Source organism: Elgaria multicarinata, chromosome 2 (genome assembly GCF_023053635.1).
Source record: "Elgaria multicarinata webbii isolate HBS135686 ecotype San Diego chromosome 2, rElgMul1.1.pri, whole genome shotgun sequence".
NCBI lineage: Eukaryota > Metazoa > Chordata > Lepidosauria > Squamata > Anguidae > Elgaria > Elgaria multicarinata.
In genome coordinates this window covers 69,963,782-69,981,753 of record NC_086172.1, presented here as the reverse complement: position 1 = coordinate 69,981,753, position 17,972 = coordinate 69,963,782, and the positions used below count along the sequence as shown (strand labels likewise).

The 17,972-nt window shown below is 41.2% G+C and overlaps 1 protein-coding gene across 1 annotated transcript in view; it reads left to right on the top strand.

The window, feature by feature from the left end:
• Positions 1 to 12,091: 12,091 nt before the first annotated feature.
• The window catches only part of RALB (RAS like proto-oncogene B), a 29,729-nt gene continuing 23,848 nt past the window's right edge, over positions 12,092 to 17,972 (top strand). The window contains exon 1 of the mRNA XM_063116691.1: positions 12,092 to 12,208. The gene's annotated coding sequence lies outside the window, so the exon portion shown is untranslated. The remainder of the gene's footprint in view (positions 12,209 to 17,972) is intronic.

Sequence of the window (17,972 nt, the reverse complement as noted above, 5' to 3'; positions counted from 1 at the left end):
GCAAACATTCCTTCTAACAGTACCCCATTATATTTATGGGGTATGTTCTTACGCCCGTCTGAAACACATGCCTCCCAGTCTTGAGAGGGGGCTTTTGAAGAGCCACTGGAGGGGGGGCACTTAAGAGGGGAATGAAAAGCCCCTGTGCATGTGTAGAGCAGCTGGAAGTTGGTTGGCTCACAGAGTGTGTGGTTAAGCTCCAGTTTTTATGCAGATTAAATACTTTTGTGGCCTTTGGATCTTAAAACATCTGTTCCAGCCTTGATTAAATTAAAAAGATATTTTGGTTATCTCTCTAGCTATAAAACTAATTGGGATACATCTGTTGCTTGTCTAATTAGCAACTCCAATCATATTTTGCATTTGGATCAACAATGTTTAACATTTCAATGATTATATAAAATAGTAAGGGAATAGGCTCAAGGGTAATTAATAATATAGTACATCTCAATATGAAAACAGTTTTGGATAACATCCCTTCAGACATAAATAAATGTGCTGTGTTTGCAATAAGTTTATGGGATAAAATTAACACCTTAATGAATATAATTCTGAGTTTTATTTATGTTCATAGGGGTTTGCTTGTCCAGGTCCTCCATTTTATTTTAAGAAAATTGATATTCTGGTCAGCATTCAGAACCTACATCAGTTGTTGTTGTTGTTTTCTTTATGATTTGATGTGGGGATTGAGGTGCCTGGGTAGGCAAAGATAGAAATGTGACAACTCCTTTGGAAAAGTTGGCATTGATATTACTCCATCAGAATTTCCATAACATCCTTGGCCCAATTATTTTGGCTACTAGGTCAGCCTGAAAATCAATTGATATTTGCTTAGGCTCAGATCCTTTTTCCATATGACATTGTGGAAAAACTCAAAAGATTCATACTGGGAGCAAATTAATTTTATAAAGCTGGATTGGAAAAGGAGTCTGTTTATTCTCACGCAGTTTATTTGGTCAGATAATATTTTTAAACACTGTTTACAGCTTCAGGAGGAATTTAATTTCCCTCCTAAATGGCGTGGCAATATGTACAGTTGCAGCATTCCTTGGTTTCAAAATGCAGTCCTTCAGAACCTCCTCCTCTTTTGGATTACTTACCTTCATTGGATTAGCTAGAATACCACACCTATGGCACATCTACACCAAGCAGGATATAACACTATGAAAGTGGTATGTGGTATGTGTCAATGGGCCGCAACAGTTGTCAGTGCACTTCAATACCACTATAAAGCAGTAGTATGGCTCCTGCCATTTATATACCGCTTTCTTACTGGAATATCCTGCTTGGTGTAGATGAGTCCCCAGTGATTGTGCATTGCCTAGCTTAGACAATAATAGATTTATTTTATTTATTACATTTATATCCCGCCTTTTCCCCTATTGCAAGGAACCCAATGCAGCTTCCACGGTCCACCTACTGTCCATTCTATCTTCACAAAACCCTGTGAGTTAGGTTATGTTGAAAATCAGAGACCGGGCCAAAGTCACCAGTGAGTTTCATGACTGAGTGGGGACTAGAAGCCAGATTTCCCAAGTCCCAGGCCAGCATTCTAATCACTAGATATGAAACCTCAACATTTTTCATGGACTACTGGGTCAGATGTGTAGTTGAGGCTAGGGATGTGCTCCGCTCCGATTAGGAGCGTAGAAGCAGTAGCGGATTGGCCTGCTCCGCCTTACCCAGAGGCGGAGTAGGAGCGGACCGCGGACCCCCTAGAAGCAAGGCGAAGAGAAGCGCCCATTTTTCGGAGCTCCGAGTTCAGGCGGAGCGCTCCGGTCGCCATCTTGAAAACATTTCGCCATAGGATTGCATTGCGGCAAATAATCGCGCATAACTACGTTGTTTTTGAAGCTATCATTCTGAAAATTCTTGTGCACAGAGAGTCGTGGATGGGGGTCATTTTGAGACCACTCTCACCTCTCTGCGTTGTCTGGGTCGCGGGCTATATTTTTGTGAAAATCGGGTCAACCGCGCGGCTCAAACTGCGTTTTCGGCTTTTCGCCCATAGGATTGCATTGAGGGAAAGAATCGGGGATAACTGGGGGGGGTTTAAGCTATCGTTCTGAAAATTCTTGTGCACAGAGAGTCGTGGATGGGGGTCATTTTGAGACCACTCTCACCTCTCTGCGTTGTCTGGGTCGCGGGCTATATTTTTGTGAAAATCGGGTCAACCGCGCGGCTCAAACTGCGTTTTCGGCTTTTCGCCCATAGGATTGCATTGAGGGAAAGAATCGGGGATAACTGGGGGGGGGTTTAAGCTATCGTTCTGAAAATTCTTGTGCACAGAGAGTCGTGGATGGGGGTCATTTTGAGACCACTCTCAACTTTCTGCATCGTACGGGTCGCGGGCTAGAAGTTTTTAAAAAATCGGCGGGAAAAATACCTTTTTCAAAGGGCTGAGGGGCAGAGTCAGCTCCCGGTCATGATGATCCCAAAGTTGGAGGAGGGCATAGGCAAAACAGGTAACTTGGGATTCTGGGAAACTTCTCTTTCTTCATCTGAACGGGCTTTTCCCCGTGTTTTTTAAAACAGTAGCCCCACCAAATGCACAAACACAACCTGAAATCATATACTAAGCCAAGAATAAGAGATAGAAACACAGCACTGCTCCCCACCCTAACCTTGGTGAACAACTGAATCGATGTGGTGCAAGGGGATGAGCTCCCCTAGGGCATCTCATCGTGGACGTGCCCCCACTCTCTCCTGCACTGGAAGGCCATTAGAGCCTTCCAAAGAGAGTAAAACGGTGGAGCAATGCCTATCATGAGTTGAAGTGAATGGTCACTTTTCAGTGGTAGAGCAATGCCTGTTATGAGTTGAAGTGAGCGTTTTACTTCTTCTCAGAGCTGTTGGTGGCTGTCAGTGTCTTGAACTGGCAGCTACTTCCCCCTCCCCCGGGCACGTCCCCCTATTGCTGGTAAAAGACAGATATAGCCTTTTTAAAAAAATTCTTCTTGCTGTTTATTGAGCAACACTGCTGCTTTTAATTCCACCCCTCCTTTGTTTATTGATTGATTTATTCCATTTTATATGCATTACTGGCTTATCCTTGGCTCACTTCCTTATGCCCCCAGAAATGCCAGCTGCATGCCTGCCTGTCTTCCCTCCCTCCTCCCCTGCCCACCTCGCAGGGATGTTGTGTGTGGGGTGCCCGATTTTCAAAAATTCGCCAAAAATCAGGGGATGATGGGATTGCTTTGAAACTTGGCGTGCGTGTGTATATCCCCATGAGGTGTCATGGTGCCAAACATGAGGTTTCTAACTTGAACAGAAAAAAAGTTGTATAATTTTTTAGCTTTCAATGCAAGCCTATGGGGGGGGGGAAACGGAGCTCCGGATCCGGATCCGGAGCTCCGGGCGGAGCGGAGCGGAAGTGGCGGAGCGGGGGCGGGGCGGAGCGGCCCGATCCGGAAAATGGCGGATCTGCAAGTGAAGCGGAGCGGGGGGTCCTGCACACCCCTAGTTGAGGCCCCCTCAGTGGAAAACAGCTTGGACTCTCATTTTCTCTGAAAACCCAGTCCATGTGTTCTAGAGATGCCCAACACTGGGGTCACCAATATGATGCCCATGGCTACCACTGTGCCCATGGACACCTCTTCCATGAGGTGTCCATGGGCACAGAGTTTCAGGCTCCCTGCAACTCTGGCCAGATCTACACCAAAATAGTTTGAAACCTGTATATAGTGTGTGTCCTGTGCCCCAGCAGTTATCACTACTGTTAAAAACCATTTTAAAGCAGTAGTGTAAATCCTGCCTCTGTGTCTATTTTTCTTCTAACTTTCTTTAGATTTTTTTGTAATTAAAAATAGTTAAATATGAGGCTCATATGCTGCAAAATTACTTCCAATAATACCTCTGGGCATCGCACGGGGAAAATATGAGATTTGGCATTTTGGAGCCCAAACCCAACCTCTGTTTTGTACTCAGTTTCTTGGCCACATTACTCATTTCTGAGCTTCACCAGAAATGCCTTCTGGAAAATGTGCATTTTCTTTCTTGCCCTTTATCCTCTTGTTGAAAATGTTTTATCTTATTCATTCTGTATTATTTGGTTCTTCTGTCAGTTTATTTATTCTCTCTTATGTGCATCTTTCAAAACCCACAATGTTTTAAAACATTGTCGTGGATGAGGAGGGGGCAATCTTAGAATTTTCTAGTAATTGGAGAATTTTATTTCTGCATGCAGTGTCAAATATTCAATACAAAGTTTGTAAATAAAAAAGGATTGCATTCATAAATGTTGTTAACAAGGCTAATGACTTCTGATTCTGCAATAATCTTACTTTAATGTTTACATTAATTATTCCGATTCACTCACATAAACAAGACTGGTTTCTGATTTGCTTAAATTTCTTAGTGGTTTATATTTGCTTAGATTTAAAGATTTTCTTTTTCCTTTAAAGTTTTTTTTTCCAATTGTTGCTGGAATGTTCTGGGGAGGCATCTTTCAGTCCTGCAGGGATTATCCTGTAGCTGTGACCTTAGGGCTCTGGGTAATTGAATTTCAGCTCTAAAGTAAAATGAATGTGGAAGACAAAAAAACAAGAACACTGCATGAAATGATTTAATCTATGAGCAATCAAGCCAAACTAATCCATGAATCACTCTGATGCTTACATGCTAGTACAGATACAGATAACTACGAACTGAAGCACACAAGATGCCAGGTGGGGATGAAATTAAAGTGGATTACAGACCTCAACAATAACAGCAACAATGGATATTATTTTAAAACTGGAATAAAGAAATGCAGCCACCTAAGCTTTTATATGGCTTTTTTTTTAATAAACAAATTTTATAATGGTATAGATGTGTGCTATGTCCCAATGACAGTGACACGTACTGTTTCTTCCACTAGAATAGTGTCTCCCAAGTTTTCTACTGAAGCTGAAGATACAGCACTACAACTTGTAGGATCCACCTGTCTACCTTCTTAACCATAAGGATCACTCTTTTTCCTCCTATGAACTTTGTACCCAAGAATGACTCTTGGCAGCTTACATATAATACACATCTTGCTTTGTGGTTCAACACCTTGCCTCATTCTTTGAAGGTAAAGTTGCTCAGATTCGCCTTGACTTGGTCACAAATATTGGGGCAGGTCAGAGTGATGTAACTTTGGCTACCACTTGTTCATTTGTTTTGGATTCTTTTCAGTTTGTGGATTTCGAGCATGTGGACAGGACATCTGGAATGGTGAGGTCTACCACCTGTGTATTCGACCCTTGCCCTTTTTGTGGCTAAGGAAAGTGATTAATACTTCCTTGTGGCAGGGGGTTGTTCCCCCTTGCTTAAAAGAGGCAGTAATAAGGCCTTTATTAAACCTTTCTTGGCTGAGTGCATGGTATTGGGACCATGGTGCATGGTCTTGGGACCATTTTACACCTGTCTTAATAGACCTGCAGTGGTTGCCAGTTTCTTTTTCTGCTCAATTCATAGTGTTGGTCTTAACCTTTAGGACCTAGCTATCTAAGGAAATGCCTGTCTTGCTATGAACCTGCCTGAGTATTAAGATCTATTAGAGAGGCCCTTTTGAGGGCACCAACACCTGCAGAGGCCCATTTTTTAATTCATTTTCATACATTTATTACATTTCTATACTGCCTGATAGCCAAAGCTCTCTGGGCAGTTTACAAAGATTAAATATTTTTAAAATACAATATTGTACCTAATATAAAAATGTTTACATATAAATATATAAAAAGACAGCAGAAGATGTGACTGCTTCTCACTGTTCTACTGTCCCAACTGATTTGGGGGTGGGGAGAGAAATGGAATTCAAGAAGAGCTGCTGTTTATTCGAATGATGCTTCCCTATGGCAGGATTTTAAAGGGAAATTGAGATGTTCAGTTCCTTAGTTTTCCAATGCCAGTGCCTCAATCTAGAGAATTTTGCATGCACTTATAGGACAGCTGGTACTATCAAGAATAAAAGTCACAGTTACACCTTTTGAGAGTGGTTACTCTAAAATCTATATTTTTTACTTCCAGCAGAGGGCCTGCAAGCCTCTCACTAGTTCCACAGCACAGAGTGCCCAGTTGACACATTACCTGATACTATAAGCATCATCAGACAAACATTTTATGGCATGCTTGTTACTGGCCACTCACAGATTTTCACGGGTTCTTTTCATGATGACATCCACTTCCCACGCGCCTCCTGCTTGTTCTGTCACAAAACAAGACCCGGAAAATCAGATTCTTTGGGCTGTGACAAAACTTGCCGCTATTTCCTGCTGTGTGCAGGAGAAGCAGCGTGATAAGGGCCACGTGGTTATTATATATTTATTTATTACATTTTTATACTGCCCAATAGCTGAAGCTCCCTGGGCAGTTGCTTGCTATCTTTTTCTACCCCGTGTGAAGAAAGAGGAAGCTGTTCATTCCTATTATGGGACAGGAGCAGGAGGCAAAGCGATATAGGAAAACACGATTTCCCCCCCGTCTGATGATGCTCAATGATAATAATACTCAGTCATTTACTTCAGAGGGCAGAAAGCATTGTGGTACTTACTGAAAGATAAGTTCTATGGTATTCAGTTTTTACAGCCTGTATATTCTGTGCTTAGATAACTCATTTCCACAGAGTGTTATAAAACATCAGAATATATGCAGAACTCTAAACTGAAGATTGGAACTTCTGTGTTAATGGGGCAAGAAGAAAATTATTGGGTATTTATTTTTTAACGGTTGTTTCAGTGTTATTGTGTTATTGAAATTATGAGGTAAGGATATATGAAGTGATCAGAGTTAGATATTTGTAGCTGGATCAAAGATGACATGCTGGAGAATTTTTAATATTATTTCCCTGAATTTTATCATGTTAATTTAATGTATTATTCATACCTTTCATATATATAATTCCATCTTTACATAATATCCTTCCTGGGCCTGCTCTGTAGTAGGATAAGGTCATTCTTGTTTCAAAAAGCCTTTGGCTTGGGGCTGGCATGATTGGTACTGAGACAGTAAGTGGTTTAGTGAGGGGTTGCTACTAAAGCTTCTGTACTAGTGTAACTCGGAGTTACGCAAGCACAGTGAAGTTAAGTAGGCAGAGCAACTAGTAAGGTGTTGTAAACTTGTCTGTACTGAATTAGGTGTTATATGTTGGTAGTACATTTCTTCTTACATGCATAGCACAAGGCATGTTCTTCTTTTTTTACCTATGAAGGTGTCTATACAGTAGGGTGACCGTATGAAAAGGAGGACAGGGCTCCTGTATCTTTAACAGTTGTATTGAAAAGGGAATTTTAGCAGGTGTCATTTGTATATATGGAGAACCTGGTGAAATTTCCTCTGTTCCACAACAGTTAAAGCTGCAGGTGCCCTGCCCAATTTTATTATTATTATTATTATTATTATTATTATTTATTTATTTATTTATTTATATAGCACCATCAGTGTACTTACTGTTTTACTCTGTACAGCACCATGTACATTGATGGTGCTATATAAATAAATAATAATAATAATAATAATAATACATCTGGTCACAGTATAGCTGCAGCTTTAACTGTTGTGATAAAGAGGGAATTTCACCAGGTTCTCCATATATACAAATGACACCTGCTGAAATTCCCTTTTCTATGCAACTGTTAAAGATACAGGAGCCCTGTCCTCCTTTTCATACGGTCACCCTACTATACAGCGCCATTTTACCTACTGTTTCCTCCCTACTGATTCCGTGAAGTGGCATCAATAGTGTTACATGGCAGGAGTGAAGGTGTATGTCTGTGTATGAAACAAACAAAACAAAAAGAAAGATAACAGTTAACACACACTTGCAAAGGAGCAAGAGAAGGAACAACTAAAAGCAGTTAAACCCAATCAACAGTTTCCAAACACTAGACAGAAGGAACTGCCCTTCCACTTTTTCTTGGAAGCAAGTTCCTTACAATGTTGCCTAGAAGGTTCAGATTCATTGATGTATTTTTTTATTTACTTGCAGTATTTGTATATACACCAAATAACAAATATTCTCTAAGCATTTACAAGTCAAAAAATAAAAGCATAAAATACAAAAAGATAAAATGAAGATAAAATCTAGAACAGAAACAAAACCACAAGAGAATAAAACCACCAGCAGAGAACAAAATCAGTACAACCAATCTAAAAAGTACTAAAAATAGTGATTCTGAAAAGCCTGGCAAAATAAAAATAAAAAGTCGTCTTCTTGTGCCAAAAAGGCCATAAAGTATGTGAGGGTGTTCCATAACAATAGTGCCAACTCTGAAAAGACCCTCTTTCTAGTAGCCAGCCAGGAGACCTCATTTGATAGGCTCTCTGCCTATCAAGCAAGCAAGTGGAAGCAATGATGAGAACAAGATGAGGACCAATAGCAGCTGGTGACAATGGCAGTGAGAAGGTAGATTCTCTGAGGGAAGAGGCCCATAGATAGTCTTTTGTCCAAGGGTCTCCAAAAACCTGGAGCTGGTAAAGGTGGGAGAAAACAATCCTTCAGATACCCTAGCTGATAATGTTTAAAATGTTAAGTTTTAACACCAACATTGTAAAATTAAGCCTGGAATAATAAGAACATACTATCCAGTCTTTGTTAACAACCTTGCTGCCCCAGTTTTGGATCAGCTGAAGTTTGGGGCTGTTTTCAAAGGCAGCCCCATCTATAAACATGTTGCAGTAATTCAAATATGAGGTGACTGGAGTTTGGACAATTTTTGCTAGGCCGTGACCAGATAGGGCCGAAGAACTCGGAGGCAGCTTTTGTCCAACTTCTTTCCTTCCTAATCCACTAATGTCAGTGTGCCATAAAGGAAACAGACCTATTCTGGGGAATTATTTCGGAAAAGGAAACACAGACACAGCGTTTTACTCTACTGAGTGCTGTGAAACATGGCTTGTAAACGTCCTAAAGAGGTCAAAATGGAGCTCAGAGAGGAAGTTTGGTGCAGGCTGATAGATTCGTGGAAAGGAAGAGGGAGCCGATTTGGATGCTGTCAGCTGCAAAGGAACTTCCTGAATCTTGCTTTTTTTTTTTACTTACTAAAGAGCTTCAGGTGTTTGTTTTTGAGCTCTTCCAAAACCCAGTGGTGTCACCTCTCCTGAGGAATGTAGGTTGCTTCCCCCCCCTTTTTTTTAAATGAATCAGAACATAGTTATTTGACAACTTTAAGCCAAAATAACTCCTCTCATTACCATTATAATGTAATTTCAGGCATGTGTTCTATTTAATGAGATCATATTTTTGAACAAAGCCAGAGAGGCACATTTTGGTGTACTGAACAAAGTTAATCAAACTTATTCAAACCTGCACCATCCAGTTAAGAGGGCGCTAGAATAGCATCCCTCTAAACACAGGGATTCCTCTAAACCTGCGAAGTAAAGAGAATCTTTTTAGGTGAGGATTCCCAAGCAGTTAGGGCAGGACAGAGGGAACTGTTGGAGGGACATAAAGGAATAAGATCCACGCTTGGCTCTGTCATGGAGATAGTATACAAGTGTTCTTGCTTAACTGTTGTCCTTTGGTTGTTTGGCCACCAAATTACTTACCTTCTTCCTTTCCAAGGTTTGAAACCCTACATTGCAGCCATGTAAATCAGTGGTGCAGAAGCTCAGGCTTGGGTCCAAATCTGTCCCTCTGGGGTTCCCCATAAGGCTAGGCCCCATGTCTCTGGCTCCACCCTCTTTCTCCCAGCCCCAGCCCCTTCCCCCAACCACTGATCATTTGATAGTTTCCCAGCTTTTGTGCAGTTCTTTTTCCGTTCTAAAAGGTTGAAATGCCTCCCCTAAACTTTAGTTACTGGCAGTAAGAGCTCTAAGCTAAAATATGATGGTCTTTGGGGTTTTTTAGGCCACACCCCTTCTACCTTCATCTCCCTTCCCTTCACTGTAAGTGGTTCTGCACCCCTGAATTAAATAAACCCCAATGCTTAAAATATTACTCATCGTGTTTTTGGTACATAAATATTATGTCATGTAAATGGCATTGTTAAAGAGAAAAAAAGTAAAAGCTTGGCAGGTCTAACTGGAGGTGATTTGAAGAATCCTGAAGAGAGAAAGGTGTGAGTGGTAAGACCCCAGATAGTTCAAACAGTTGGTAAAGCGTCCTGTAAATGCCATACTCCTACATGCGTCTCTCAAATGTGTAGAGCAGCCTCTTCCCACATAAGACATTCCCCAGAGTTGGTCTTGAAGTTTAGGCCCCATTTAGATGATTACTGGGTGGCAACAGGCTTCATATGATAGAGGACTGGTTCAGGTGCATCCTGTTTACTACACACCCAAAGCAATGTAAAATATGGTAACTCCATGCAAAATTCTGAATGCTTGGCCACCCATTTTTCACAATTCCATCCCACCTAGTTTTAGGAAGAACAATTACATGAACTTGGCAGTTGTGCATGCAGACGTGCCGGCATCATATGTTACTTTAAGACTGGCGTTTGGTGGAGGGGAGGTAAGACCACATCTTTCTTCTTGTGCTCAAAGCCTCGTAAATGGTTGAACTCGTGCTTAGTGTCTGTCCCAGTAAGGGTTCTATCCTCTTAGCCACAAGCTCAGTTTCTCTCACCTGTAGATTCCTCATCCCCTTCCTTTGGTTTTCCAGTTGTTCACATGCAGAGTTACTTCAGTGATGCATTTTCTTTTTAATGGATTTTAAGCCTGTGACTATTTTGATAGAAGGAAAAATTAAAAGTAGGAAAGGAACAAGAATATAGATTCTTATTTAAACAGAATTATATATACCTACGTCTGAACTGTGTTAATGTTACCAGTGTCTAAAGCCATCTACTTTCTGGAATGCCTCTGTCCTCCATGGGAAAAAGAATGATGACTTCCTGTCTAAAAGGCTGAGAAGAGATATTCTCACATAACTTCACTGAACTTGATCCTCCTTGAAAAGATTAAGGGCAAAGCGGGAGTGTGTCAATGGCAGGCTGTGTGCTGCATGGCTGCCATACAGCATAATCCTATACATGTCTGCTCATGAGTTCAATGGGATGTACTTCCAGGTAAGTGTGTATAGGGTTGCAGCCTTCATGTAATGTACATGAATGTAAATCCCATGCTCAGAGATTTAACTACTAGGGAGCCTAGGGAAGGTGCTTGACTTTTAAGAATGACAGTGTGATCTATGTGCCCCCATGCCAAGAAGCAAGTGTGGGGTTTAAATCCATCAGAGGAGAAGGAGCCGTTGCATGCTGCCCCCGTGTTACCCAGTCCAGTCCACTGCGCTGCCTGGCTCTCCCTGGTTCCCCCCTTACCTCATGGGGCTTTTCCTGCTAAGGGAACGGAGAACTTCACGTCTGTCCACACTGAAGGAAGCACAAGAGCATTCTGGCATCCATCTCCCACCCCCACCCAGGTGGATGGCAATCAATCAGGGCTCGCCATCCACCCAGCCATGCTTCCACCACAACTCTGGAGTGATGGTAAGTCCCTGACTTTTTTTACTTCAGAGCTTTGGGGGAAAGCCCCAGGATGACTCCACAGTGGCTTCTGGGGCTTTCCTCATGCATAGACAGCCCCTTGGTAAAATAGCTCCCCAGGATTGCATCCCAGACTTCTTACAATAGCTGTGTGTGCGTGTAAAAACAACAACAACAAAAGCCCTTGTCTTTAGTTTAGCAGACCAAACTGCATCTCTGCATTGTATTCTTAGCTTGTTTACAACAAAACATGATTAGATATTTTCTCTGCTATGTTCATTATTACCAGGCTTTCTGGGAAAGGGGAAGTCAACATAAAGCCAAAGGGTTTCAGCAACAAAGAGAGAACCTTCTGGGCAATCATCACATGCACTTTTCAATAGCACTGACATTTTAAATTCATTCTACATTATTGGCTAAAACTAATGTTAATTTACCTTTCTTCTGGTGTTGTTGGGTTTTTTTAAAATGCCAGATGGAAACCAGGGAGTGAACATTTGTGATATGATCCACTCCCTGATCTCAAACAGAGGCATTTAGATATCATAGCCAATTTCCTTTAAACACACACATGCAGAGACAACACACACAGACATACACACACACAGAGCGCATGATGTCATATCCTGAGCCCTTCCCTTTCTCCCCTCTGTCTTGAAAGTCTTACAGAAAAATGTTGGCCACAGTAAACAAATGAGCTAATCGAGCCTGAACACTGGACAATTTGTAGCTTCTGCCTGTTTCGTTCCATCTCGAAGAATTCAATTCAAAGAATCTAAATTCGTTACAGTTTAAAGGAAGGAAGACTACTAAACGCAGTGAGTACAGAAAATACAACTCTCATTGAGTCATATGGAGGGACTTTAGGAATCTGAACTTCCATTACAAACATGGGATATTGCCTATAATGCATAAACATAAGCAGATAGTGAAAACTGAGGATTTCAGCATCCAGAACTTAAGAAAAAAAATGCACACAAAACAAAAGCCAAACACATATTTAAGTCTCCAAGGCCTCCCTGAAAATATCTAGCATTTTTTTTTTATTAATACAGAAAATAAGCATTGATCTTTTAAATGAAAGAGTCAGGCTTCTTCACACAATAAAGATTCTAGAATATGCAGTGGAGGGATGGGATGGATAGATTGAACACCACACTCAGCATTGCATCTATCTATCTATCTATCCATCCATCCATTATATTTTTAATCTACCCAATAACCAATGATCACTGGGCAGATTACAAGACAAAAGATTAGAATGCCATACAAACAGTTAAAAAGATAAAATACAATACAAATATTCAGAAGTATAGAATACAGTGCCATCTTTGCATTGGACTTTTTTTTTCATTAGTTCAGAAAAACACTATGGGCCTGTTCAGACGACATGCTAAACCATGGGAAGGTCACTAACCCTTTGGCAGCAAACGGTTAGTGAGCTTGTTTAAACCATGGTTATGTAGCCACCATGGTTAGGAATGGTTCACATGACACACTAAGTCATGTTTCACACGATATGCTAAGCCATAATGTTTAGCTTAACCACCATGGCTTAGTGTGTCGTCTGAAAGGCTCTATGGGTTGGAATTAATCTAATATAGTTGCACTTAAGTCTTATTGAAATTAATGTGTAAAGTTAGTCATGACTGTTGGTTTCAATGGAAATTAAATCTCTCATTAAGGCTGCAGTCCTATGTCCCCTTACCTTGGACTGAGTCTTGCTTAACTCAATGGCACATTCTTCTTAGTAAACATGACTAAGATTGCACTGTTAGTTTGAATCGCATCATATATATGTAATCATGTAGTTGACTTCGATTCTGGGGTTGCAATTCTGTGCACAGTTACATGAGAGTAAACTCCATTTAACAGAGAAAGACTTATTTTCAGGTAGACATGCATAGGATTGCTCTAAACATATGCTTACTTAGGAGTAAGCCCCAGAAAGGACTGGGATTTACTCTTAAGTAAATATCATGATGATGGGTTGGGTTACATGGTGCTGCGCAAGCAAAAGGAAGAGTGGCAGCCAATTAGTGTGCTGTGTAGTTTTCAGAAACTGAATTCTGTGTAGTGGCAAATCTCATCAAATTTGTACAATTTTTCTCCATAGACTAAAGTGAGGCTGATTCCAGCTACTGAAGAAATTTGTACAAATTAGGAAATTTGTGCAAATCGCACTGGGAATTGGGAATGAGAGGGCCGTGACCAGATGTTTGACAATTTGTGAATATTTTCGGCAGGCACATACTTGTGCTCACATTCAGAGCTTGAAACGGGAATGCTTACATGTTTTGCAAGCAAAGACAAAATTCTTATCCATCCCTAGCTACAAGAATGTAGAAATCTGTACAAAGCAGAGCCATACATCATGGAAACAAGTCACAAGCAGCTAACCGAAAAAGGAGATGGAAGAAAATGCATGTTTTGGGAGAGTCTGGACAAGTATATTATAATACAATTTTGACCAACTAAATATACATCCTGAACAACAAGATGTATATGCCATACACTGTTAATCAATACATATTGTAGCTGACGTAATTTGGGAATAGGCTGATGTGATTGCTGCTCCACACCAAAATAAAATAATCTCCATGCAAAAATCAGCATGATTGAGAGAAGACTAGGCTAGATCCCTTTCCCCGATACATAATTTCCTCTAAGGAGGAATGTATTTATTTTTGTATAGTGCATCATACAAGTCCCCTACCTGCATTTGAAGTGGTACTGCCTTAGTAAGAACAAGGACTCATCACAGAATCAATGTGGACTTTGACGACGTGGCAGTTTTGGGTGTCTTTGACCAGACAGAGTACAGCTTAAGGCTCTACTGGCATTGTGCATAGAAGGTCAAATGTAAGGGAAGGGTGGGGTGGATTTGTTTTTCTGATAACACAATGTTGCTTTCTCTCTGGCACCCTTGTTCATAGTAGAGCACATATTACAGCAAAGGGCTTGCGCTTTTCTGATCTGTTCTTGGGGGAAAAATCAACCCACACTGTTTTATCCACTGAGGTTCATCCTAAAACAAAACAATAACATTTCAGTGCCAGAAGCTACTGTCTTTTTGAGGAAAACAATACATCACTCCAGATTAAATATGCTGCATGGCTTGTGTCTATGGGATAGAAAGCATTTCATAAGCAGGAATGCATCCCTTCGGTCTCTGAGAGTGTTTCCAGACATGGATTTTAGTGTGCAATCACCCTGTCTCATTCACAGAATTTTATGGGGTCGGGTCTAGATGATGTCACATTCCATTTGTAACCCTCCTGCATTTTCCTTCCACTTCTTCTGTCTTTCCTCTTTCTGCAAAAGATCCATTCAGGAGGGAAAGATGGAACAGCAGCACAATGCCTTTTGATTGGTAGTGCTGGGAGCCCTTTATCTGGAATCACTCTGAGCCACCAAATTTAGCAGAAAAAAGGAGGCTCCTGTGCAGCATAGGGAATTATGGAAGGTGCAGCTTGCCAAGCAGGCGTGGAAAAAAAGCTAACCCTCCAGAAATGTCCTCCTTTGAGTGTGATCATCTTAAATCCAAAGGTGTACATGTGAATGTCACTTAATGCAGCTTAATTATCATTTAACAAATTTAAAACATTGTTTTGTTTATGAGGTCAGTTGTGGGTAGAGTGGGAGGAAAGTGTCATTCTGGAAGTGGGGTTGAAGCGTATAGGCTGTAGTTGATTAGAAACTGATTAGGCTTATTCCGTCTTTTCCCAAATACAGCAAAATGAAAGCAGCAGAGGTGACATAGAGGCCCAGTTTAGACAATCAGCATAGGCTAAACAAGGTACGGTCACTTGTTTAAGCCATGGTGTGTGCTGGGCATGATTTGCATAATCTCCCGCTCAGTCGCAGCTTGTCATGTCATCCAAACCTGGGCTGCATGGCTTGTTTGACAGGCAAACAACCCTCAAATAACCCATAGGCTGTTGTTGGGTTATTTGAGGGTTGTTTCTCCCTCAAATAAGCCATGACACTCTGGTTTGGACAGACCCCATTCAGCGATAGATTTGTAAACCTTTACCAAGTGTTCGGGGCTTCAAGTATATGGGTAGTGGTCTTTGAAGCATCTTTCAAGTTAGACAATGCAAAGAGCTTTGGCTATGAAATGGTATAGAAATGTAATAAATTAGCAACAACAACAACAAATAATACATTTTATTGCTCAAACAGCCGAAGGGAATAACAAGCTAAGATGAAGTAGTTCACAAACATTTTTAAATACACAAAAGTTGTAATCACTAAAACTACAATGAAGATAGTAGCCAGCATATTAATAACATAGTAAAACCTAGGTTTTTCTCAATATAAGTCAATATTTACCTTGACAGTTCCAACAGAGCTAGGCAGAGAAAAGTCAAGGAATGGTTAATATACTATAGGGAGAGCACATTTCCTGTTGCTTAATAGTGTATTAAGAGGAAACTTGCTTAATCAATCAGCAGAACAGAATTAACTCTAGATGGGGAGGAAATGGCTGTAATTTCCTTTAAGGCATGTCTAAAGGACACAGAGAAATGATTCCCAATCTGTCAGAACCTGGTTAATTTCTAAATAGTGTGTGTGCGTGAGAGAGAGACTCTATATTATGCAACCCATCCACCCATCCTTACTGTGGCTTTCTGCTTTCGAGTTCTTTGTGGTGTTAGGATGGCTCCTTTACAGCAGACACACAGGGTTTGAGTTGAGGGAGAGACTCTTTCCTCCCTAGCATGTGTGCAAAAGGGGGGGGGGTGCGTCTTCTTTTTGTTGCTTTGCTTGTGCTGTACTGTTTCCTCTCAGCCCCCAGGAAAGCCAGGACTTACTTCTAAGTAGATGTAAGATTGTGCTGTAAGTCTGCAATCTAGGCAAACTTACACAATCACACTTACTTCTGAGTAGACATAAGATCATACTATGAGTGTAACCTTCAGCACAGTAAGCCCTTGGTGCTCTTGGTGAGGTGGGGAATCAGATCTGCCTCCCTTTGTTGCAGGGAGGCATTTTACCCTCTTCTCCCACCGATCGATCACAGATATGGAAAGTCCTTCCTTGGCAAGTTAATAGCGCAATGACAGCTTTACACACTGCCGATTTCACGCCATTAAGGATTTATTCCAGTTTATCCGGTTTGCTGACAAACATCATGAAATCAACCCACAAACCACCAGTCATGAGCGTGCTATAAATCACTGGTTTAGAGAAGCCCAGAGAGCTCGTTCAGATGTCATAATAAACCATGAGTTAACTGTGATTTGTTTGAAACAAGCTAACTTTAAATGATGGGTTTCGAAGCTGGCTTGTTTCAACAAATCATAGTTCAGTTTTGAGTTTAATTATAATGCTAAATTGTAATTAATTAAAAAATTGAAGCAAAACTTTCTAATCTCTTCATGGCTGTGTTGGGGGGGAGAGGCATATGTGTCTGAGGTTCATTCCCAATGTGATAAGCCATGGTTTATTGTGACATCCAAACTGGCCTGCACTGGGGTTACTCTGTAGCAAGGAAAATATGAATTCAGACACTCCCTTCACTATTACTCCTTATTTGCCAAGCCTGTGATCTGTGATTCAAAGTAGAGTCCAAGGATGAGTTCTGGATATGCAAGCTCAAAGGAAGCTCAGGAATATGCTCTTTTAGCTACATTGACCCTGTTCAGAAGACACCTTAACCACGGCTTTAACCACAGTGAATAAGGCTTGCTTTATTCACTGTGGTTAAAGCTGTGGTTTAAGGTGTCTTCTGAACAGGGCAAGTCTGACACTGCCCAGGAGCATTAAGAAGTGGGGGCGGGGAAATGTCTTGTCCAGTTGAATCTCTCATCAGAGAATAAGTTTCCATTTCCACTTTTGATGCAGATGTTTTGTCTGCTTTGCGTGAGTATGCAGCCTTGTACATATCTGCAGAACAGACAGATGGACTTCCGGCCAACTTCCATAGCTTTTGCTAGCTTTTGCTAAAGCATGTCAGGGTCAGCAAAGAAATTTGGTCTAATGGTAGGTGTAAAAAGGGGGCTCCTCCCTTCCCACATCCTTTTGAGGCCTTGTCAGGCTGCATTTCCTTCCTTTTGGTTTATTACCCCACCATGCAGGTATGTGCCTATACTGGAGCAACATCTATATCAGCCATCCCCAATGTGGTGCCCTCCAGGTGTTTTGGATTTAAACTCCTATCAATCCCACCCATAATGGCCAACAATCAGGGATTATAGGAGATATAATCCAAAACATCTGGAAGGTGCCATGTTTGGGGAGGCTGGCCTATATGCCCAACAGTTAAGGCAGTGCCAAGCAGTTTGTAACAAATATAAATTGTGCATACAGAACTTTCTGTTCTGGTCTTGTTGTCATACCTATGGCTGCAGGGCAGGACAATTGCATTTGCAGTTTGTGGGAACTGCATGAGCTATATAATCCAGTACAGAGATGTTCTTTTCAGTTCCTTCCCATGCTGAATATGGCCTTCTGAATGTGGCCTTCTCCAAACTGGAAGGAAGGCATGGCTTGCTTCGTGGGAGGGGGAGCCCGGCTGCAATCCTGTGTGCACTTACTTGGGAGTAAGCCACATTTATTTATTTATTTATTTATTTA